Below are 24,034 nucleotides of genomic sequence, written 5' to 3'. Positions count from 1 at the left end.
GCAGCAAAGGGAGTTTTTAACCTTTAAAGGGGCTTCCCTGATAGCTCAGTTGGTGAAGAATCTGTCTTCAATGCAGGAGACCCTGGTTGTTCGATTCCTGGGTTGGGAAGATCTGCTGGAGAAGGGAAAGGCTACCCACTCCAGTGTTCTGACCTGGAGAATTCCATGGACTGTATAGTCCATGGGGTCACAAAGAGTTGGACATGACTGAGTGACTTTCACTTCACTAAAGGGAGTTTTACAAATTTACATTATAATTTTTGAAACTGCATAGGCCATTTGGATATCATATGCTTGATTTTCAAATATTTGAGAATTTTATAGTTACTTTTTCTTATTGATTTCCTGGTTAATATTACTGTCACAAGAAGACATCTGTATGATTTTAATACTGTGGAATTTAAGAACTGCTTTATGGACAAGCACATGGTTAATTTTTGTAAGTGTCCATATGCAGTTGAAAAGAATGTGTTTGGGGGAATATATATATAATACATATAATATAAATCACAAAATTATATAACCCTTGTATAACCCTTGTTTAACCCTTGTTAAAGCTCATTTACACTCTCTTTGTCTGCTTTTTTTAAAAATATAAATTTATTTATTTGCAGGCTAATTACTTTACAATATTGTATTGGTTTTGCCAAACATTGACATAAATCCGTCATGGGTGTACATGTGTTCCCCATCCTGAACCCCCCCTCTGCCCTCCCTCCCCATCCCATCCATCTGGGTCATCCCAGTGCACCAGCCCCGAGCGTCCTGTCTCATGCATCGAATCTGGACTGGAGATTCATTTCACGTATGATAATATACATATATCAATGTCATTCTCCCAAATCATCCCACCCTTGCCCTCTCCCACAGAGTCCAAAAGACTGTTCTATACATCTGTGTCTCTTTTGCTGTCTCACATACAGGGTTATCATTACCATCTTTCTAAATTCCATATATATGCGTTAGTATACTATATTGGTGTTTTTCTTTCTGGCTTACTTCACTATGTATAATAGGCTCTGGTTTCATCCACCTTATTAGAACTGATTCAAATGTATTCTTTTTAAATGGCTGAATAATATTCCATTGTGTATATGTACCACAGCTTTCTTATCCATTCATATGCTGATGGACATCTAGGTTGCTTCCATGTCCTATCAATTACTGGAAGAAGAATGTTTATCTCCCAACATGATCATAGATTTTTCTCCATTCTTTCAATTCTGACAGTTTTGCTTTATATATTTTGAGACTGATATCAAGTGCATACAGACTTAGATTTTTAGATCTTGTTGGATTGACCTCTTTATCAGTACTAAATATCTCTCTTTATCCATGTAATACTTCCTGTCATAAAGAACAGTTTCTACAATGTTAGTAATTATACCAGTTTTATTTTGGTTTGCATGGTATATTTTGTTTCATATTTTTTTAACCTTCAACATTTCTATGTAATTTAAAACATTCTTCTGTGAGCAGAATATAGTTGGATTCTGTTTTTTGTCCAGTCGCTCAGTTGTGTCCGATTCTTTGCCACCCCATGGACTGCGGCATGCCAGGCTTCCCTGTCCTTCATCTTCTGCAGCTTGCTCAAACTCATATTCACTGAGTATCCGTGATGCCACCCAGCCACCTCATCCTCTGTCGTCCCCTTCTCCTGCCTTCAATCTTTCCCAGCATCACAGTATTTTCCAGTGAGTCAGCTCTTTGCATCAGATGGCCAAAGTATTGGAGCTTCAGCATCAGTCCTTCCAATGAATATTCAGGCTTGATTTCCTTTTGGATTGAATGGTTTGATCTCCATGCAGTCCAAGGGACTCTCAAGAGTTTTTTCCACCACCACAGTTCAAAAGCATCAATTCTTTAGTGCTCAGCCTTCTTTATGGTCCAACTCTCACATCCATACATGGCCTCTGGAAAAACCATAGCTTTAACTAGACAGACCTTTGTCTGCAAAGTAATGTCTCTGTTTTTTAATATGCTGTCTAGGTTTGTCATAGCTTTTCTTCCAAGGAGCAAGTGTCTGAATTTCACGGCTGCAGTCACCATCTGAAGTGATTTTAGAACCCAAGAAAATAAATTCTGTCACTATGTCCATTGTTTCCCCATCTATTTTCCATGAAGTGATTGATGCTAAAGCTGAAACTTCTTTGGCCACCTCACGCAAAGAGTTGACTCATTGGAAAATACTCTGATGCTAGAAGGGATTGGGGGCAGGAGGAAAAGGGTACGACAGAGGATCAGATGGCTGGATGGCATCACCAACTTGATGGACATGAGTTTGAGTAAATTCCAGGAGTTGGTGATGGACAGGGAGGCCTGACGTGCTGTGATTCATGGGGTCTCAAAGAGTCAGACATGACTGAGCAACTGAACTGAACTGAACTGATGGAACCAGATGCCATGATCTTAGTTTCTTGAATGTTGAGTTTCAGGCCAGCTTTTTCACTCTTCTCTTTCACTTTCCTCAAGAGGCTCTTTAGTTCCTCTTCACTTTCTGCCATGAGGGTGGTGTCATCTGCATATGTGAAGTTATTCATATTCATATTATTTATATTTCTCCTGGCAATCTTGATTTTAGTTCCAGCCCAGCATTTCGCATGATATACTCTGCATGTAGGTTAAATAAAGAAGATTTAATAATAAGGATTTTGCTACTTTTATTTTGTTGCTTTAAATTGAAGTGTTTAATCCCCTTAAATTTAATCAACTAACATATTTGGATTTAAATATGTTTTATTATTTGTTTTCTATTTCTCTCACCTACTTTGTATTCACTTTTCTGTCTTTTTGTTTTCTTTTGCATTAACTTAAAAAATTTCCTTCTCCTTCCATTAGGTTGTTTACCGAACTGGATGTCACTATTCTTTTAGTGATTACCCCAGAGATTATCACCTGTATTTTGACATTTTTTTCTCATTTTATTGAGAATAACTGACATACCTCACTGCATAAGTTTAAGACATACTGCATGATGGTTTGATTTACATATATTGTGAAATGCTTATTACCACAATAGGTTCAGCTAACATCCATCTTCTTATATAGATACAATGGAAAGAAAAGACAGAAGAAGAAAGGAAAAGAATTTCTTCTCCTTGTGATGAGAACTCTTAGAATTTACTCTTTTGAGAATTTTGTATTTTGACTTAAGTATAATAATATATAGTATTGTTTTTTACCATTTTCTACACAATGCAACATGTCTTTCTTTTTTATTATGTTTGCTGTGTTTTAAAATTCTATCTCATTATTGCTATTCACATAGAGTCAATAAATACTTTTTGTCCTTTTCTACAGTTCATGAGGTTCTCACAGCAAGTATACTGGAGTGGTTTGCCATTCCCCCCTCCAGTGAATCACGTTTTGTCAGAACTCTCCGCTATGACCAGTCTGTCTGGGGCAGCCCTACGTGGCATGACTCAATAGCTTCACTGACCTGTGCAACCCCCTTTGCCATGACAAGGCAGTGATTCGTGAAGGTAGGGAGATCAAACCAGTCAATCTTAAGGGAAATCAACCCTGAATACTCGTTTGAAGGACTGATGATGAAGCTGAAACTCTAGTATTTTGGTCATATGATGCGAACAGCTGACTCATTGGAAAAGTTTGTGGTGCTGGGAAAGATTGAGGGCAGAAGGAGAATAGGGTATCAGAAGATAAGATGGATGGATGGCATCACTGATGCAATGGACATGAACTTGGGCAAACTTCAGGAGATGGTGAGGGACAGAGAGGCCTGCTGTGCTGCAGTCTATGGGGTCACAAAGAGTTGGACATGGCTAGGAGTCTGAACAACAAGTAAATACTTATATTTATTCATGTGTTTCCCCTTTCCAATATTCATTTTTTCCTATACTTCTTTGCTATATTCTATTATCACTTTCCTTCTACCTCAAGAACATCTTTTACTATTTTTCGAGTCCACTAGTGACATTTTTGGGGGTTAGTTTTCATTTGCTTAATGTTTCAATGTTTAACATCCAGGTTAACAGTTACTCTTTTAAAATATTGAATCCACAATTCCACTGTCTTTTATTTTCCACTGCTTTTAATGCAACATTAGCTGTGATTCCTTTAGAGGTAAGGTAAAATATCTTTCTTTTGCTGCTTTAAAGATTTTTATTACTGTCTTGCTTTTCACCAGTTTTACAATAATGTGTGCAGGTTGGGTTTTCCTTGTTATCCTACTTGAGTTCATAGTTGTTCCTGACGTATAATCTGATGTGAAAAAAAAATTCAGTCATCACCCCTCCATTTGTTGCTTCTACTTCATTCTTTCATTTCTCCTCTGAAACACTAATTAAACACTGATGAGAACTTATCACTGGGCTTTATCTACTCTTTGCTGACAAAGGTCCATATGGTCAAAGCTATGTTTTTTCTAGTAGTCGTGGACGGATGTGAGAGTTGGACCATAAAGAAGGCTGAATGCCAAAAAATTGATGCTTTTGAACTGTAGTGTTGGAAAAGACTCTTGAGAGTCCCTTGGACTGTAAGGGGATCAAATCAGTCAATCCTAAAGGAAATCAACCTTGGATATTCTTTGGAAGGACTGATGCTGGTATTCCATACTTGGGCCATCTGATATGAAGAGGCAGCTCACTGGAAAAGATTGAGGGCAGGGGAAGAAGGGAGTGACAGAGGAGGAGATGGTTGGATGGCATTGTTGATGCAATGGACATGAGTTTGAGCAAACTCAGAGACATAGTGACGGACAGGGAAGCCATGGTGTTGCAAAGAATCAGACATGACTTAGTAACTGAACAACAACAACGAATCTACTCTTGGGAATTTTCTTTTCTTTTGTAGAGAAATGAGTTTTTTATTTTTATTTTTTTAAAATATAAATTTATTTATTTTTGTTTCACTTTTCTTTGATCTGAATTATTTTCTTTTGATCTATCATTTCACTAATTTTCCCTTAGCTGCTGAATCTAAAATTCTGTTAAATTCCTCTACTGACTTCTTAATTTTCATTATTGTTTCCTTTCCTATAAATCTCCATTTTAAATAGAATTTTAAAAATTTATTATTATTTTTAATATAAATTTATTTATTTTAATTGGAGGCTAATTACTTTACAATATTGTATTGGTTTGGCCATACATCAACATGAATCTGCCATGGATGTACATGTGTTCCCCATCCTGAACCCCCCACCCACCTCCCTCCCTGTACCATCCCTCTGGGTCATCCCAGTGCACCAGCCCTGAGCATCCTGTATCCTGCATCGAACCTGGACTGGTGATTCATTTCATATATGATATTATACATGTTTCAATGCCATTCTCCCAAATCATCCCACCCTCTAATTTTTATAGCTTCCTCTTCCTCTTTTTTCTCTTGTACATATTAAGAATACTAATTTAAAATTGTATGATAGAAAACCTGAAAGTCTTGTGTGATAATTGCTTTTTGCTTGTTATTCATTCAAGTATTTATTTTTGTGCCTTAAAAAATTCTTGTTGTCCATACGTGTATGAAGTTTGTAGAGATAATGTGAGGCTCTTAGAAGATTATATTTCCCTATGCAAGCACTCAGTCGAGTCTGATTCTTTGTGACCCCATGGACTGTAGCCTGCCAGGCTCCTCTGGCCATGGGATTTTCCAGGCAAGAATACTGGAGTGGGTTGCTATTTCCTTCTTCAGGGGATCTTTCCAACCCAGGGATCAAACCTGGGTCACCTGCATTACAGGCAGACTCGTTACCATCTGAGCCACCAGGGAAGTCATTCTATTTCCTATAGAGACAATTTAATTTGGCTTTTGGTAGATGGTTGGGACAGAGAAGATCACCTTAATTCAGTTAGGGACTGAGCTTCAGACAGTTAATCAGAAACAGGCTCGTCTGTCATTTCATTCTAAAATCTTCAGAAGTGGGGCTTCAGACTTTTTGAGGATTATTTACATTTTCTATCTTATTCCTAGAGTACAGCCTTTCAGTTCAGTTCAGTCACTCAGTCACATCCAACTCTTTGTGACCCCATGAACTGCAGCACACCAGGCCAACCAACTGTCCATCACCAATTCCTGGAGTCCACCCAAACCCATGTCCATTGTGTCAGTGATGCCATCCAACCATCTCATCCTCTGTTGTCTCCTTCTTCTCCTGTCCTCAATCTTTCCCAGCATTAGGGTCTTTTCAAATGAGTCAGCTCTCCGCATGAGGTGGCCAAAGTATTGGAGTTTCAGTCAGTCCTTCCAATGAACACCCAGGACTGGTCTCCTTTAGGATGGACTGGTTGGATCTCCTTGCAGTCCAAGGGACTCTCAAAGAGTCTTCTCCAACACCACAGTTCAAAAGCATCAACTCTTCAGCGCTTAGCTTTCTTTATAGTCCAACTCTCATATCCATACATGACTACTGGAAAAACCATAGCCTTGACTAGATGGACCTTTGTTGGCAAAGTAATGTCTCTGCTTTTGAATATGCTGTCTAGGTTGGTCATAACTTTCCTTCCAAGGAACAAGCGTCTTTCAATTTCATGGCTGCAGTCACCATCCGCAGTGATTTTGGAGCCCAGAAAAATAAAGTCAGCTGCTGTTTCCACTGTTTCCCCATCTTTCAGGGGTTCCAAATGAAAGTGTGGGGTGTTTAATAGAGTTCTACCTTTATTCCAACCACAGCCTAGGAGGTTCTCTGAAGGTCTGCCCCATTTCTCTGTTGCTCAGGCTGTCACTCTGTGCTCAGCTGTGAACGCTCTTAGCTGCTACTTTTGAATCAGTAAATGCCTTGGTAGAAAATATGTTGCCAGATATCAGATCCATCTCTGTGAATGTTCTGTCTGAAATCTTAATTATTTAAGCACTCATGGCCTTGGGCGCTCTCAGATGCTTTTAATAGGTTAAAAAACAATTTTGTGAGCTTTTGTAGTTATTCTCAGGGAGACAGTTAGTCTAAAACACACTAGTCTGGCATTTTATTCTAAAATTTTAGTGTTTGGCACAATCTACCATTCTGGCTGTGTGTTCCTTCTTTCTCCACCTTGCTCATTGTGCTTCAACCACTCTGAGCTTGTACTTCCCAGCCTAGGACCTTTGTACTTGCTTTTCCTGTGCCTGGAATTCTTTCTCTCTTCATCTCCCTCTCCTCGCCTAGAAAATGTCTTTTAGCAACTTTAATTTCCATTTACTTAATCTTTTTAGCACTTATAACATTTGTATTAAATTACTGTGCAATTAAGTGTTTAATGCCTCTGAACGTATTCACTTTCTATGGCTGCTGTAACAAACCACTGCAAACTTAGTGACTGAAAACAGCACAGATTTATTCTCTCACAGCTCTGAAGCCCAGAAATCAAATCCATTTCACTAGGCTAAATAAGGTGTTGGCTGTGCTGGTGAGTGTTAGTTGCTCAGTTGTGTCCAACTCTTTGTGACCCTATGAAGTATAGCCTGCCAAGCTCCTCTGTCCTTAGGATTCTCCAGGCAAGAATACTGGATTGGGTAGCCATTCCCTTCTCCAGAGATCTTCGCAACTCAGGGATAGAATTTAGGTTTTCTGCATTGCAGGCGGATTCTTTACCAACTGAACCCACAGGGAAGCCCCTAAAGTTAAGGTGTTGGTTGTACTGGATCCTTTTGGAGGCTCAGGATGATCCTTGTGATTATGATGGAGCCACCCAGATAATCCATGATAATCTCTGTCTTGAAATCTTTAATCACATATTCAAAGGTCTTATTGCCATTTAAAGTAACATTCACAGGTTTGGGGATTAGGCTGTATCTTCCAGGTGCCTCCATTCAGCCTACCACAGTCAGCATGGAAAGCAAACTTCACAAGGGCTGGAATTTTTTTCTTGTTCACCATTGAAACTCTAGCGTATGGTCTACTTGAATATTTGTGGAATGAGTGCTTCCTCTCCAGGCCAGCAAGACACTTATTGTGTGTCAACACAGAGGCTTTCTCAAGGAAAATGACTGAACAGAAAATGGTTGTGGACTAATAGTTACTCTGAGCACCTACAGTGTATCAGGCAGTGAGCTAAGATTTTTATACTGTTGGCTCCTTTAATTTTTACAAAAGCTTTCTGAGATTAACTAGAGCTTAGAGAAGTTAAGTAACCTGCTCAAATTCACAAAGCAATTCAGTAGCCAAGCTCACATTCAAATTTAGGTCTTTCTGACTGCAGATTTCAAGCTTTCAGTATATATGTAGAAGGTTCTTAATAATTAAGCAGATCATTGTTTAGTACTAATATTTAATATTTAGTCAGTGGTTTACAAAGATCCTGTGTGGACACATGTAGTTGAAGACTCCCAAATAAGAGGAAACAATCCGTATCCTGCATAGGTAGCAACCATGTATTAATGGAAAAGACCCTGTGTTAATGAGAAAAGACCTTAATGCTGGGAAAGACTGAAGGCATAAGGAGAAGCGGCTGGCAGAGGATGAGATGGTTGGGTGGCATCACCGACTCACTGGACACGAATTTGAGCAAACTGGGGGAGAGTGAAGGACAGGGAAGCCTAGTGTGCTGAGGTCCATGGGGCCGCAAAGAGTCAGATATGACTTAGCAACTGAACAACAAATGTGTTAATGAGCAAACCCTAATAGACCTAATAAACATTTAGCATTTCAACTTGGAAACGTTAGTGTGTAAATTAACTACTGAAAATTATTATTAATGAGCAATGTCAATGGATAGAAAAATCTACATTTTTCTTGAAAAACATAATTAAGGTTCTGAGTACCCTAGTTTATAACAGCCCATTAACATGCTTTTGACAGGTAGTCTCCTTAATAAAACTTCACAGGAATCTCTAATTATGTGCAACTGAAAGTTTATTATCTTTTCATTATTTGATGCTGATAAAAGAAATGGCTGAAATGTTAGAGCTTATGGATCTCTCTTATGTTAGCTAAAGACTATTATTTAAGCCTATGACTCATTCATATTATTTAAAAATCTGTGTTTTATATTTTTGCAAGGTCATAAGGACAGCCTTTATTCTTGGTCCTTTCTACCTCTAAGTTTTTGCTGTGTATGGGTGAAATCCTGATGTGAGAAATCTTGTTTCAAAGGAATATAAATGTCTAGATTTTTCTATCAAATGATGATCTGTTAACAGAATTATTTGCAGATGGGTTGAATTAGGGGAAATAAAAGGCTTCTTTATCAATATCTGTAAGGCAGTCCTGAATGGGTCATCAAGCAACAGATGCTGGGAGCTTTGGTTCCTACTCATCATGTGATAGCACTGTCTCTTGTAAGAACAGTGACACCCCATCTGCCTGCCTGGCTGGGATGAGAACCCTCTTGGAGTGATCTGTTCAAACATCTTTTCACAAGTAAGAGAACTTTCTGATTCCACAGAAGGGAAGAGAGAGTGGCAAAATAGTCCTCCACAGTTCTTCATTAAAAAGTTTCAATTTAAAAATAGCATTTTTTCTTGATTGTAAGATTAATACATGTTTATTATAAAGAAAGTCAAAACCTTTTGGCCAACTCTCTCTCTCTCTCTCTATACACACACACACACACACACACACACACACACATAAACACACATCCATATACAATACTTGTAAAAATGAAATGCTATTTTTCATAGTGAGTTTTAAACTTACTTTTTCACTTAACAATATATTGTCATAATCTAAATTTATACAGGTTTATTTTAATTATTTTATAGTATGAGTGTACTGTAACTTATCCTTTCACTGTTGAGGGGTACTTTGATTGTTTGCATTGTTTTCTATTATAGACAACATAATAATCAATCTTCATTCACATATATCTTTCTACAGATGGTCTTCAGATTAAATCAACAAATATTTCTTTATCCTAGGTAATGGAGGTATGTACCTGATTGGACAGACAGACATTGTCTGTCTCAGTAGGCTTAGAGTAGAGGAGTGAAATTAGCCATTGAAAACAGGTAGTTAAAAGTGAGATGGTTATTAAATGGGCAACTCAAAGTACCATAGAAATGTATAGTAAATCGATTTTCTTGGTTTTGGTATGTCAGGTACAGCCTATCAGAGGACAAGTCATTTAAACTGACATCTGAAGGGTGAACAGAATAGTTTGTAGATGAAATTGATCCGGGGCACTGGGTACTTGAGGTGGAGTAAACAGTATGTTAAGGGCCAGAGTCAGAGAAAGCATGACATGTTCATGACTGTAAGGAAGGTAAGGGTGTAGGGAGTGAGCAGGAAAGAGGCACAAAATGATACCTGGCAGTGTGGCAAGGGGCTTGATTTTGTGAAAGAAGTATTAAGGATGATCTGGAGGATTTTAGGCAAGCGAGTGACATGGTTACTCTGAATTTAAAATTTTACTTATAACACTGATAATACTCCATACTGTTTAGATTTTGAGCTTGAAAGAAAAGAGAAGGATCACAGGAGAATCTCCATTTTCCAGCTTGAGGAGAATACCTGGAACTGTGTGCCAGGTGCCACATCCTTGGTAGAGAAGCTGCTTTAAGGAGGGAGGATGTTATAATTTGAGACATTCTGAGTTTGAGTTACACCCTTGTATCAAAATGGAGATGTCTGTAAGTAAGCAGATAGCTTTACAGCTCGCATGAAAGGACTTAGCTACAGACATAGCTTTGTGAGTCCTCAGCACCAAGATGGTAATCAAAATGGGAGAGGAGGTGATCAAAGACAATAGAAGAAGGGCCTTGACAGAATCCTGAGAAAGTCCTATAAGTGAGTGTGGTGCTGGGGAGATGGTGGCAGAAGTAGGTATCAAAAACATTAAACCAGAGAGTACAAAGTTGCAGAATGCAAGAGAGAAAAATATTGCTCTAGGTCGAGAAAGCGGTGCATTGTATCAAATGTTGAGACAGGTTCCTTGATGCTGGAAGTAAGGAGTATGGCTGTAGGATCATGGAGACCACTGATGACCTCACTGAGAGCAGTTTGATGGAGTTGAAGGAATAGCTTAGGAATAGAATAAGGAGGTAAGGAATGTGAAAAACGTGTGATACTTTCCTTAGGGTGTAATTCAAGTAATGGCATTGACAGGCAATGGTACTTCATATACATTTTGACACATTTTCCCTACTTACCTTTTGGAAAGGTTTTATATATTTATGATCTTTCCTATAGCTTTATGAGTGTTCATTTTCACATACTTTTCCACCTTTAAAAAAATTATCCACAATGTCATAAGCAAACAAGACAAACCTGTTATTTTTACTTTGTATTTGACTATTAATGTAGTTCAACTGTTCATATTTTTGGATCATGTTTAATCCTTCTTTCATTTTTCTGTTATGTACTTTGATTTAAAAAAATGATTTGGAAGATCTGTATATGTTGATGATTGTAAACCATGTCTGTCATATACACTGCAGTATTTTATCTTGCTTATCCTGTTTTTTTGTTCATAAAAAAATATTTAACAGTTTTATGCATAAAATCTAGTTGTGCTTTTTATTATGGTTTCTGTCTTTGGTGTTTTTCTCAGAAAGGCCCTACCTCACTACTGTACTACAAGTCTATACTTTTCTTCCTGTTAATTCAATTTTATTCCAATTAATTCATGCTTTAACTTTTAATTCACATTAAGTTCATTTTAATGTGACAGTCAAGATCAGGACTCAATTTTATTTGCTTCCAGTAACTTGTTTATCTAAACATGCTCCACACTAGTTTAGAGTTGGAATCAGAAGAAAGAGTAGATTAAGTAAGTGAAAAAGGAAGATTTGAAAGAGCAGATGACCTCCAGGTTAAGGTAACTGGATATTCAAAGGCCCTGAGGTGGAAAGGGGCCTTATGATGTCAAGTTTGTAAAAAGGCTAGTATGACTGAAGCTCAGAACAGGGCAAAAGTAGTGTTATATGAGGCTGGAAGAGTAAGTGTAGACCCTGTATTTAGGGTCCTATTAAATACCTATTAGTTTTTATTTCAGGGCAGTAGGAAGCCAAGACAGTATTTGAAGTGATAGCATAATTTTTACATTTTGTCTTTTTTTTTCTTTTCTTTTTTTTTTTTAATTTTAAAATCTTTAATTCTTCCATGCGTTCCCAAACATGAATTTTTACATTTCGAAGAAAACAAAATACACTTAGTTTGAAATTGGATAAGGACTGGCAGAGAGCAGGAGTATATTAAGGAGACCATTGGGGGAGATTATGTTAGTAGCCTAAATAATAGTTGATAGTAACTTAAGTGTGAGCAAGGGAGATGTTAGAAATAGTACAATAGAATTAAAGATATTTAGAAGGAAAATAAAATTTGATTTAAGGAAAACGTCAGAGGTTGTTTGGAGAATTAAAACTACTCCGAGATATTATGGATCAGGAAAGCAATTAACAGAGGGGACTGGGTATTTATTAACCAAGAGCTGGAAGAATCGAAGTGAGTGACAGCTATCATTAGATCTCAGGTTTCACGTTGGCTTTCAGGGAGCCAGCTGATCACAAGAACCATTGGAAAGGACTGCCATGATCATGTATGTCTCTTATACCTGGGTGAGTGATTCATAGGAATTTATCTGTAAGCCGCTATGAAAGGGTTTGACTGCTGATGCTGAAGACAGAGAAAAAGGCTGTCAATTCTTGGACATTTGAAATTTCATGGTAATGCCTCTTATTGTAGCAGTCTAACCAAGAATTCACTGGCAGATACCCTGGTATCTAGGGTATCTAGGTTTCTGCCCATTATTCTCCAGGGGAGAAATATAGCAGGGAAAAATTGGGTTTGGGTTACTAGCAGACAGTTAACACAAGAAGTGAAAGAGATAAAGGTATTAATGATGACACCCACATTTCCGGCACAGGTAACTGGATGGATATAGTGTCATTCGATAAATATATACAGAAAACAGTATGGTCACGTTTGAGGGTACTACCAGAAGTGGGCTTCCCAGGTGGTGCTAGTGGTGAAGAAGCTGCCTGGCAATGTGGGAGACTTAGTAGATGCAAGTTTGATCCTTGGGTCAGGAAGATCCCATGGAAAAGGAAATGGCAACCCACTCCAATATTCTGGCCTGGAGAATCCCACAGACAGAGAAGCCTGGCAGGCTACAATCCATAGGATCGCAAAGAGTTGGACACAAGTGAAGTGACTTAGCACACACCAGTAGGAGTATTTTCTGTATAAATAGTAAATATTTAACTGACACAAGCATGTTTCTTGCATTATTCTAAGTGCTTTACATATGTTAACTCATTTAATCTTCACAAAATTTCATGAAGTAGGGATTAATATTATTTTCATAGAGGAGAAAACTGGCACACCAAGAAGAAAATAACAAATGTTGGTGAGGATATAGAGAAAAGAAAACCTTTGTGTCCTGTTGATAGTGTAAACTGGCGCAGCCACTATGGAAAACAGTATGGAGGCACTGCAAGAAATTAAAAACAGAATTACTATATGGTCCAGAAACTCTATTTCTGGGTATTTAGTCAAAGAAAACAAAAACACAAAATTAAAAAGATATATACACCTCCATGTTCATTGCAGCATTTAAATATAGTGTACACACATACACACACACACACACACGAGTGTGTGCTAAGTCACTCAGTCATGTCCAACCCTTTGTGACCCTTTGGACTGTAGCCCACTAGGCTCCTCAGTCTATGGGACTCTCCAGGCAAGGATACTAGAGTGGCCTGCCATGCCCTCCTCCAGGGGATTTTCCCGACCCAGGGATTGAACCTGCATCTCTTAAGTCTCCTGCATTGGCAGGAGGGTTCTTTACCACTAGCACCACCTAGGAAGCCCATACAATACACACACACTCATAATGGACTATTTATGTTTATATAATAATGGACTATATATATACACACAACACACACACACACACACACCTATATTTAGCCATAAAAAAGAACATTTTGCCATCTGTGACTACAGATTAACCTTGAGGGCTTATACTTGGTGAAATAAGTTAGAAAATAATTATATGATCTCACTTATATAGGGAATCAAACAACAACAAATAGCTCCAAGCTCATGGATATGGAGAACAGACTGGTGGTTGCCAGAGGCAGGAGTTGCAAGGGGTGGGAAAAATGGGTAAAAGAGGTTATTATAAAGTACAGCTTCCAGCTGTAAAATAAATGTCTTAGAGATGTAATATATAGCACACTGGCTATAGTTAACAATATTGTACATTTGAAAGTTGCTAAGAGAGTAGATCTTAAAATTTTTCATCATAATAAAATTTTTTGTTGCTATTTATAGTGATATTAATTATTCTTTGGTCATTTCTCAATATATACAAATAATGAATCATTGTACACCTGGAACTAACGTTAGATATTAATTTAAGAAACTTTGCAAAGGATACAGAGCTAATAAGTGGTATAATTGAGATTTCATATCTGGCACTAGACTCTGTTATTTTAACCCCTATAAACTGCTGTGATCAAATTCATAAACTTGGTTTTGAACATATTGATTTAGAGATGGCTTTGAGACATTTTGAAAGAAATGTAGGCAATTAAAAAAAAATGAAGAGTAGTTGTATGATTTGGAAGTGTAGAGCTGAGCTCGGTTGGAGATTTTGAGTCTTCTGCTGTATCATACCTTGTGGGTGGGAATAAAGTTGCCCAGGTAGTGAGTACAGAGTTAGAGGAGAGGAATGCTTGGAACTGAGTTTAAAGAAATGCAAACATTTGAGAGCTCTGTAGGCAAGATGTAAGCTTTCTAAGGACCCAGAGAAGGAACACTTAAAGATGTTGGAGTAAAATTAGGAAATTATGATAGTCTAGAAAAGCATTTTTCGAAAGGAAAGTGTAGTAAAAAATGTATACATTGGTGACCTTATCCAGAGTTGATTTCCTCAAATGATAGTGATAGAAGCCACTTTAGTGTGGGCTAGGAGTGAAGTAGGGATGATAGAGACAGCAAGTGTGGGCTATTCTTATGAGATGACAGATTCAGTTCTGGCTGCAGGAGAATTTTGTTCAAGAGGTGGTTTTTGTTTCTAATTGCTTGTTTTCAAGAGGGACAGACTTAAATCCTCCCATTTTATTTTATTTTTTTAATAAGTTACATCAGTTAGAGTTTATTTTACTTGTTGTTCAGTTGCTCAGTCGTGTCTGATTCTTTGCGTCCCGATGAACTGCGGTACGCCAGGCTTGCCTGTCCTTCACCATCTCCCAGAGCTTATTCAAACTCATGGCCATTGAGTTGGTGATGCCGTCCAACCATCTCGTCCTCTGTCATCCCCTTCTCCTCCTGCCTTCAATCTTCCCAGTATCAGGATCTTTTCTAATGAGTCAAGTCTTCGAATTAGGTGGCCAAAGTATTGCAGCTTCAACTTCAGCATCAGTCCTTCCAATGAATATTCAGGACTTATTTCCATTAGGAAGATTGGTTTGATCTCTTTGCAGTCCAAGGGACTCTCAAGAGTCTACTCCAACACCACAGTTCAAAAGCATCAATTCTTCAGCATTCAGCCTTCTTTATGGTCTGACTCTCACATCCATACATCACTACTGGAAAAACCACAGCTTTTCTTAAATGGACCTTTGTTGTCAAAGTAATGTCTCTGCTTTTTAATATGTTGTCTAGGTTGGTCATAGCTTTTCTTCCAAGGATCAAGTGCCTTTTAATTTCATGGCTGCAATCACCATCTGCAGTGATTTTGGAGCCCAAGAAAACAAATTCTGGCACTGTTTCCATTGTTTCCCCATCTACTTGTCAGGAAGTGATAGGACTGGATGCCATGATCTTAGGTTTTTGAATGCTGAGTTTTAAGTCAGCTTTTTCACTCTCCTCTTTCACTTTTGTCAAGAGGCTCTTTAGTTCTTCTTCACTTCCTGCCATAAGGGTGGTGTCATCTGCATATCTGAGGTTATCAATATTTCTCCCAGCAATCTTGATTCCAGCTTGTGCTTCATCCAGCCTGGCATTTCACATGATGCACTCTGCATATGAGTTAAATAAGCAGGGTGACAATATACAGCCTTGATGTACTCTCTTTCCAATTTGGAACCAGTTGGTTGTTCCATGTCTTGTTCTAATGGTTGCTTCTTGACCTGAATACAAGTTTCTCAGGAGGCAGGTAAGGTGGTCTCTAAGAAAAGGAAATTCCTGACAGAAATGACCTTTAACAACATAGGAATAAATTCCCTTGAGTATTTGAAAAATTCATAAAGTTTTGCATTTCCAGCAAGAGTTGATGCAATAATCCAGCAATGTCAAAAGAAGCTGGGGTCGCTCCATCTCTAGGCTCTGTGTCTGCCTCATTTTCCATCTGGCTCCTGATCCAAGATGTCTGTTTCTAGTCAGTCTACATGCAGACTTCTCTTTCTTCCCTCAAATATGGAACGAAGTCTTTAAAAAATATTTTATTTTATATTGGAGTCCAGTTGATTAACAATTTTGTGTTAGTTTCAGGTGTACAGCTAAGTGACTCAGTTATACACACACACATACATTCTTTTTAATATTCATTTCCATTATGGTTTATCACAGGATATTAAATATAGTTCCCTGTACTATACAGGAGGTCCTTGTTGGTTATCTGTTTTAAATCTAGTAGTGTGTACATAAATAAATTCCCAGTTTATCCATCCTCCCACCTTTCCCCTTTGGAAACCATGTTTTTTCCTAAGTCTTTGAGTCTATTTCTGTTTTGTAAATAAGCCCATTTGTCTTTTCTTAGATGCCACATATAAGTCATATCATATGATATTTTGTCTTTCTCTGACTTCACTTAGTATGATGGTCTCTGGGTTCATTTGTGTTGCTAAAAATGGCATTAATTCTTTTTAAAGGCAGTGCAATATTCCATTATATATATATGTGTGTGTGTGTGTGTGTGTGTGTGTATATATATATATGTATTACATCTTCTTTATCCATTCATCTGTCAGTGGACATATAGGTTGCTTGAATGTCTTGGCTATTGTAATTAGTGCTGCAGTGAACATTGGGTTGTGTGTATTGTTTTGAATTATGGTTTTCCCAGGAGTGGGATTGCTGGATTATATGGCAATTCTATATTTAGTTTTTTAAGGAATCTCCATATTGTTCCCCATGATGGTTGTACCAATTTACATTCCCTTTCTCCACTCTCTCCAACATTTATTGTTTGTAGACTTTTTGATGATGGCCATTCTGAATGGTGTACAGTTTTGATTTGCATTTTTCTAATAATTAGCAATGTTGAACATCTTTTCATGTGCCTCTTAGTCATCTGTAAATCTTTTTTGGAGAAATGTCTATTTAGATCTTCTGACCATTTTTTGATTGGGTTGTTTGTTTGTTTTTTGATAATTGAGCACATGAGTTGCTAGTAAATTTTGGAGATTCATCCCTTGTCAGTCACATCATTTGAAACATTTTCTCCCATTCTGTGGGTTGTCATTTCATTTTGTTTATGCTTTCCTTTGTTGTGCAAAAGCTTTTGAATTTAATAAGGTCCCGTTTATTTTTGGTTTTAATTCCATTACTCTAGGAGATAGATCAAAAAAGATACTGCTGCAATTTATATCAAAGAGTGTTCTGCCTATTTTTTCCCTTAAGTTTTATAGTCAGGTATTATATTTAGGTCTTTAATCCATTTTGAGTACATTTTTGCACGTGGTGTTAAAGAATGTTCTACTTTCACTCTTTTGCTTGTAGCTGTCTAGTGTTTTCAGCACCGTTTATTGAAGACTCTTTTCTCCATTGTATAGTCTTGCCTCCTTGGTTGTAGATGGATTGACACAGGTATGTGTGTTTGTCTCTGGGCTTTCTGTCCTGTTCTGTTGATCTATGTTTCTGTTTTTGTGCCAGTGCCATACTGTTTTGATGAAGAATCTACTTGCGATGCATGAGACATGATTTTATTCAGGAAGATCCCCTGGAGATAGAAATGGCAACCCACTCCAGTATTCTTGCCTGGGAAATCCCATGGTCAGAGCAGCCTTGGGCTATAGTGGATGGGGTTGCAAAGAGTTGGACATGACTTAGCAACTAAACAACAACAACAGTAAAGTTTTACTATAATCAGAAGCCAGGGAGCCTGATGCCTCCAGCTCCATTTTTCTTTCTCAAGATTGCTTTGTCTATTCAGGGTCTTTTGTGTCTCCACACAAATTTTAATGGTGGCTCAGCTGGTAAGGAATCCACCTGCATTGTAGGAGACCTGGGTCTGATCCCTGGGTTGGGAAGATTCCCTAGAGAAGGGAAAGGCTTCCCACTCCAATATTTTGGCCTGGAGAATTCCGTGAACTGTATAGTCCATGGGGTCACAAAGAGTCCAACACGACTGAGCAACTCTCACATTCACTTTCTATGAAAAATGCCATTGGTAATTTGATAGGAATTGCATTGAATCTGCAGATTGCCTTGGGTAGTACAGTCATTTTCACAATATTGACTCTTTCAGTCTAGGAACATGGTGTATCTTTTCCTCTGTTTGTGTCATCTTTGATTTCTTTCATTAGCATCTTATAATTTTTGGAGTACAGGTCTTTTGCCTCCTTATGCAGGTTTATTCCTAGATATTTTCAAGAAAACTTTCTTAGAAACATGATAGAATTGCAGAGAAGCATGCATATGAGTTTGAAGATGTTCATTTTCACCATATATTTATTGATATTAGTGAAACCAGTATGACCCAGCATGTGACATTTTTCTAGTAGTGTTTAGCTGCTCAGGGAAAGAATGGAATAAATAGATAGCTCAACCTCTTTACAATAAAAGATTTTGTCAGAGGCTCAACAAAGGATAAAGAGACAAAGGGTTTTATGGTATTTGTAAGAGCACTATTAAAATGATAGCCTGTTGATTCATGTTGATGTATGGCAAAACCAATACAATATTGTAAAGTAATTAGCCTCCAATTAAAATAAATAAATATTAAAAAAAAGATAACCTGTTGATTCCAAGTTGGATAAGAAGGTAAAAGAGAAGGGGATGATGAATTGAAGGAAATTAGAAGGATCAACGCGTTGAAGGTCACATGGAGGATGAAGAATAGTCAATGTGATAATAGTTGTTAAACAAAAGTAGACAGATGGTGGGATGCATAGTTACTGATTGAGTGAAAGTGAAAGTCTCTCAGTCATGTCCAACTCTCGAGTGGGTAGCCTTTCCTTTCTCCAGGGGATTTTCCCAGGCCAGGGATCAAACCCAGGTCTCCCACATTGTGGGAGGATTCTTTACCAGCTGAGTCACAAGGGGAGCCCATTGATTGAGTAACAGAACAGTTTTTATGTAACACAGTCTCAAGGTCATGAGACTAAGTGGCTGAGGTTGGAGAAAAGTCACTGAGATGAGATCAAGGGCTCAAGATGAGATCAAGATGAGATGAGAGGGCTGAATTGGATGTTTTTAAGTCAGTTAATTAGAATCAATCAGATTATGGAAATATCTGGGGAAGAAGACACTGACCCAGATGTATTTTTATATTTCATTCAGTTCAGTTCAGTTCAGTCGCTCAGTCATGTCTGACTCTTTGCAACCCCATGAATTGCAGCACACCAGGCCTCCCTGTCCACCACCAACTCCCTCCTTACAGTCCAAGGGACTCTCAAGAGTCTTCTCCAACACCACAGTTCAAAAGCATCAATTCTTCGGCCCTCTGCCTTCTTCACAGTCCAACTTTCACATCCATATATGACCACAGGAAAAACCATAGCCTTGACTAGACGGACCTTAGTCGGCAAAGTAATGTTATGTCAGTTGTACTGTGCTATATTATCTGAACAGGAGTGAAATAGAAAAATGTTGTAAAATGTCTCAACATTGACAAAGAATCAACTATGTTGGTTAAGTTGTGGAATTCTCATTGGGCTCAGGGCCTGACCAGCTTCTCTAACAAAGAATGTGCTGCTACCAGTCTAAGGGGGTGGTTATGGTGTTGAGTGGATTGTGGAGTAAGACAAAACTGAATTTGAATCCTGTTTTCATTAGGTACTTTAACTTCTTTGAGTCTGAATTTTCAAATCACCAAAATGGGATTTGCAAGGCCAGTTGTATGGAGGAACTGTCAGGATGAAACCAGATAAAAGGTATGACTTATTGATTACAGTGCCTAGAATTTAGCATGTGCTCAGTAAGTCTGAATTCTTCCTCTATGAGGAGACTCATCCAGGGAAATTGCAGTATTGAGGGGAAGACTTATAAGCCCCCCCCACCCCCAGATATTGGAGAATAAATAATTTTCTAAATTATAATTTTGTGCAAAAAGACAAGCAAATGAATAGTTTGCCAGAGGTGGCAAGATGCCTTACTCCCTAAATTTTTTTATAATATGGAAATTTAATTCCATTCTGTGGTGATTACAATTCAGTCTGTGGAGATAATTGCACCTAATTGTGATCTTGTCATGAAGAACTTTGTAGAGAGAAATGCAGCTAAACAATGAGGTTGATTACCTGAGGTTTACAGCATTCAGAGAAGTGACAAAAATAGGCCAGAGTCCTTGGCTGAATATTGATTACTAAATGAAAGCCAGGATTTTCTTTGAGATTCAAGAAGCATATATTTTTCCTCAGCTCTAATGAGGCCTGCATAAAGTAGTGGCAATCATAACCATGTAAGGATGGAAGATAGTGTTGTTACTAGAGAATACTCTTAAGTACAATTTATCGAGTATCCATCATGTGTCCCATGCTTTCTAAGCACTGACCAATCTTTACAAACACTCTTGGGGTGGGAAATTGATCCCCAATTCCAGACGAGGTGACTGAGTTTGGACAGTTGAAATTACTCACCAAAGGCTATTGTTTCACCAATGTTTCTTTAAAGTCCAAGTCTACCCACTATATCATCCTGCCTCCCAGGCAAAACTCTGGGAGCATAGGCGTTATGTTTCTGGATCTTTCTAAAAGAAAAACAGCAAAATTTCTTAGACTGTATTAGTCAAGAGTTTTCCAGAGAAACAGAACCAATAGGATGTGCATATGTATGGAAAAAGATTTGTCATAAGGAGTTGGCTTATGCAGTTATGAAGGCTGGCAAATCTGCTGAGTGGGCTGGCAAGCTGGACTTCACTTTTCCACTGGTGCAATTCCAGTCTGCTAGAGGATTCCCTCTTGCTCAGGGATACTGGTATTTTTGTTTTATTCAGTCTTTCAACTGATTGGATGAGGCCTACCTACATTATAGAGGGCCCCCTGCCACTCACACTTAACTGATTTAAATGTCAATATCATTAAAAAAGAGCTTCTCCAACTTGATGAATAAAATTAACCCTCCAGAGACTTAGATGAGTCTATTTTTTTAAAGCTCATTTCTCCAGGAGGTAGAATTTACCAGGCACTGATATAATTTCCTGCCCTGATAGTTAGCAGAGCCCATTTAGTGGGCTCATGGAAGATTACAGCAGGTTGGATGATGCTGCAACACCTGAAGAATGAGCTATGGTTCATAGATTCATAGAAAATAAAATTCTAATTGCAAAAATTCAGTCTCTGAGACCCAGCCTTCAAAGCTTTCACCCCAGGGGATACCACCAGTCCTCTTCAGCTAACTTTGTGATCATCATCTCTCATCATCAGTAATGATGATAACAGTTAACATTTACTGACTGGAGCTTGTGTGGTTGGCACTGGTTTTGAGCACTTTTTGTGTGTTACCTCATTTATGTCAGCACTAGGAGGGAGGTGAGGTACTATTTATTCTTTTACATCTTTTTTTTAACTTGCATGGAAAGAGTTTCCCAGAAGTTTGTAAACTGGCTATGGTAAGACAGCTAGTAAAGTGTGGATTCAGGATTCAAAAAAGGCAGTTTGCTATGCATAAAGATGACTTGGGGTCATCTTTGGAATCACCTAATGCATATTTGCCTGAAATCTTTCATTATTCATCATAGCATCTGAAATTGTTACTTTGAAAAGAATCAAACCTTTGGAAAATCAAACAACCTACATTCAGTACTAACTGTGGATCTGGTGCCCATGTGGGGCTTCCCTAGTAGCTCAGCTGGTAAAGAGTCCACCTGCAATGCTGGAGACCCTGGTTTAATTCCTGGGTCAGGAAGTTCCCCTGGAAAAAGGAATAGGCTACCCACTCCAATATTCTTGGGCTCCCATGTAGGTGCAGAGGATAGAAAGAATAGTAAAGAAGACTCCCTACTTCAAAGAGCTTGTGGTTGTTGGGGAGGGGATATTTCCCCTCTACCTGTCTACAGTTCCTGTGGCTGGACTAATAATAAAATTGACAAAAGACAGATACCAAGTTAATGAACCATTTCAATTCTCTCTGGAGTCTTGAGTGGGTCAGAGCAAAGAACTTGGATAATTTGGTGGACTCTTAGGCAAATGCATTTAGCAGGACATTTACTAGGACTTGTTGAGTAAAATAAACCATAATAATAATAGATAAGATTTGGTGAGACCTCACTAGCCCCCAGAGGTAGGCCATGAGACATCAAGCATGTTAATTGCATTTTACTGTTTCTCGTATTCTAGTAAAATGTGAGCTTCATGAAGATGGGGGGCATTCTGCCTTGTCATTGCTGAGTCTCTAGCCTCTGGTAGAGAGACAGAAACTTCGAGGGTGCTCAGTAGGTCTTTGCAAAATAAATGGATGGATGTGACAGTTCACTTATGGTAATTCTTTGCTCTGTCAAAATGTGATAGAACTGGGTGATTTTTTTTTTAACCTAAGTAGAAAGAATGTAGCCTTTGTAGTCAGTAGGACTTGAATATTATCACCATTTTTCCATTTACATAAAATGTGACCAAAATTACTTTTAAGCCCAATTTCCTTGTCTAATTCTGCTAAGATGGCAGTAGCAGCAGTTCATAGTCTTGTACTTTTCCCTAATCACACCCTCTCCATCCATAAACAAAGAGCATCTAGGAAGCAAAATAAGCAGACCATGAAAGCCATGAGGAGCATTTCATGAAATTATGACAAGGTGTCGTCAAAGCCCCAAAGACAAACAGCAGGAATAACCATCAGCCACTACAAAACCTGTGTGGCATCAGTATTTGTGTGGGAGAAGAAGGAAGCATAGGAGTATCTGATGGACATAGGAACAGGAGAATCCCAAAACAGACAACAAGGATTCACTGAAAATCACTGTAGACTAATTTGAAAGGATCTACTGAAACTGGGAGGGGTTTTGTCCATTCTAACAGCAGGTGAATGTAAAGGTTCGCATGACTACATATTTCCTTGCTAGAACTTTCTCTCCATCCCCCCATACTCTGCCTGTATCACTCATATTCATTGTTCAGCTTTAGGCTTAGCTATCACTTTGCCTGATGTATGATTTTCTTACTGCTTCCATAACAAAAGCCCTCAAACTGATTGGCTAAAAACAAGATAATGTTTTAATCTTCAGGTTCTGTAGTTTAAAAGTGCAACAGAGGTTTCCCTAGGTTAAAAATCTAGGTGTCAGTGGGGCTTCCTTTCTGGAGGCTCAAGAGCATCCATTTCCTTTCCTTTCCAGCTCCTGTAAGCGACCCACTTCCTTGGTTCATGATCCTTTCCCTCCATGTCCAAAGTCAATGTCAGGGAGATTCAGGTTTCTTGACATCACATCACCTCAACTTCCTCTTCTATAGTCAAATCCCCATTTACCTCCCTCTTATACTTTTAAGGACCCTTGAGATTATATTGGAGCTACCTGGTCAGTTCAGTTCAGTCACTCAGTTGTGTCCGACTTTTTGCGACCCCACGAATTGCAGCACGCCAGGCCTTCCTGTCCATCACCAGCTCCCGGAGTTCACTCAAACTCATGTCCATCGAGTCAGTGATATCATCCAGCCATCTCATCCTCTGTTGTCCCCTTCTCCTCCTGCCCGCAATCCCTCCCAACCTCAGAGTCTTTTCCAATGAGTCAACTCTTCACATGAGATGGCCAAAGTATTGGAGTTTCAGCTTTAGCATCAGTCCTTCCAATGAACACCCAGGGCTGATCTCTTTTAGAATGGACTGGTTGGATCTCCTTGTTGTCCAAGGGATTCTCAAGAGTCTTCTTCAGCGCCGTTCAAAAGCATCAATTCTTTGGCGCTCAGCTTTCTGCACAGTCCAACTCTCACATCCGTACATGACCACAGGAAAAACCATAGCCTTGACTAGATGGACCTTAGTTGGCAAAGTAATGTCTCTGCTTTTCAATATGCTATCTAGGTTGGTCATAACTTTCCTCCCAAGGAGTAGTCTTTT

The 24,034-nt window shown here is 38.5% G+C and overlaps 1 long non-coding RNA gene across 1 annotated transcript in view; it reads left to right on the top strand.

The window, feature by feature from the left end:
* LOC108634043 overlaps positions 1 to 24,034 on the top strand; it is a 115,725-nt gene that overhangs the window by 35,334 nt on the left and 56,357 nt on the right. Inside the window, exon 2 of the long non-coding RNA XR_001917348.1 lies at positions 19,826 to 19,923. This is a non-coding gene — a long non-coding RNA (uncharacterized LOC108634043). The remainder of the gene's footprint in view (positions 1 to 19,825; positions 19,924 to 24,034) is intronic.

Source organism: Capra hircus, chromosome 26 (genome assembly GCF_001704415.2).
Source record: "Capra hircus breed San Clemente chromosome 26, ASM170441v1, whole genome shotgun sequence".
In the NCBI taxonomy this organism is placed as follows: Eukaryota; Metazoa; Chordata; class Mammalia; order Artiodactyla; family Bovidae; genus Capra; species Capra hircus.
This window is presented reverse-complemented; position numbering and strand designations above follow the sequence as displayed.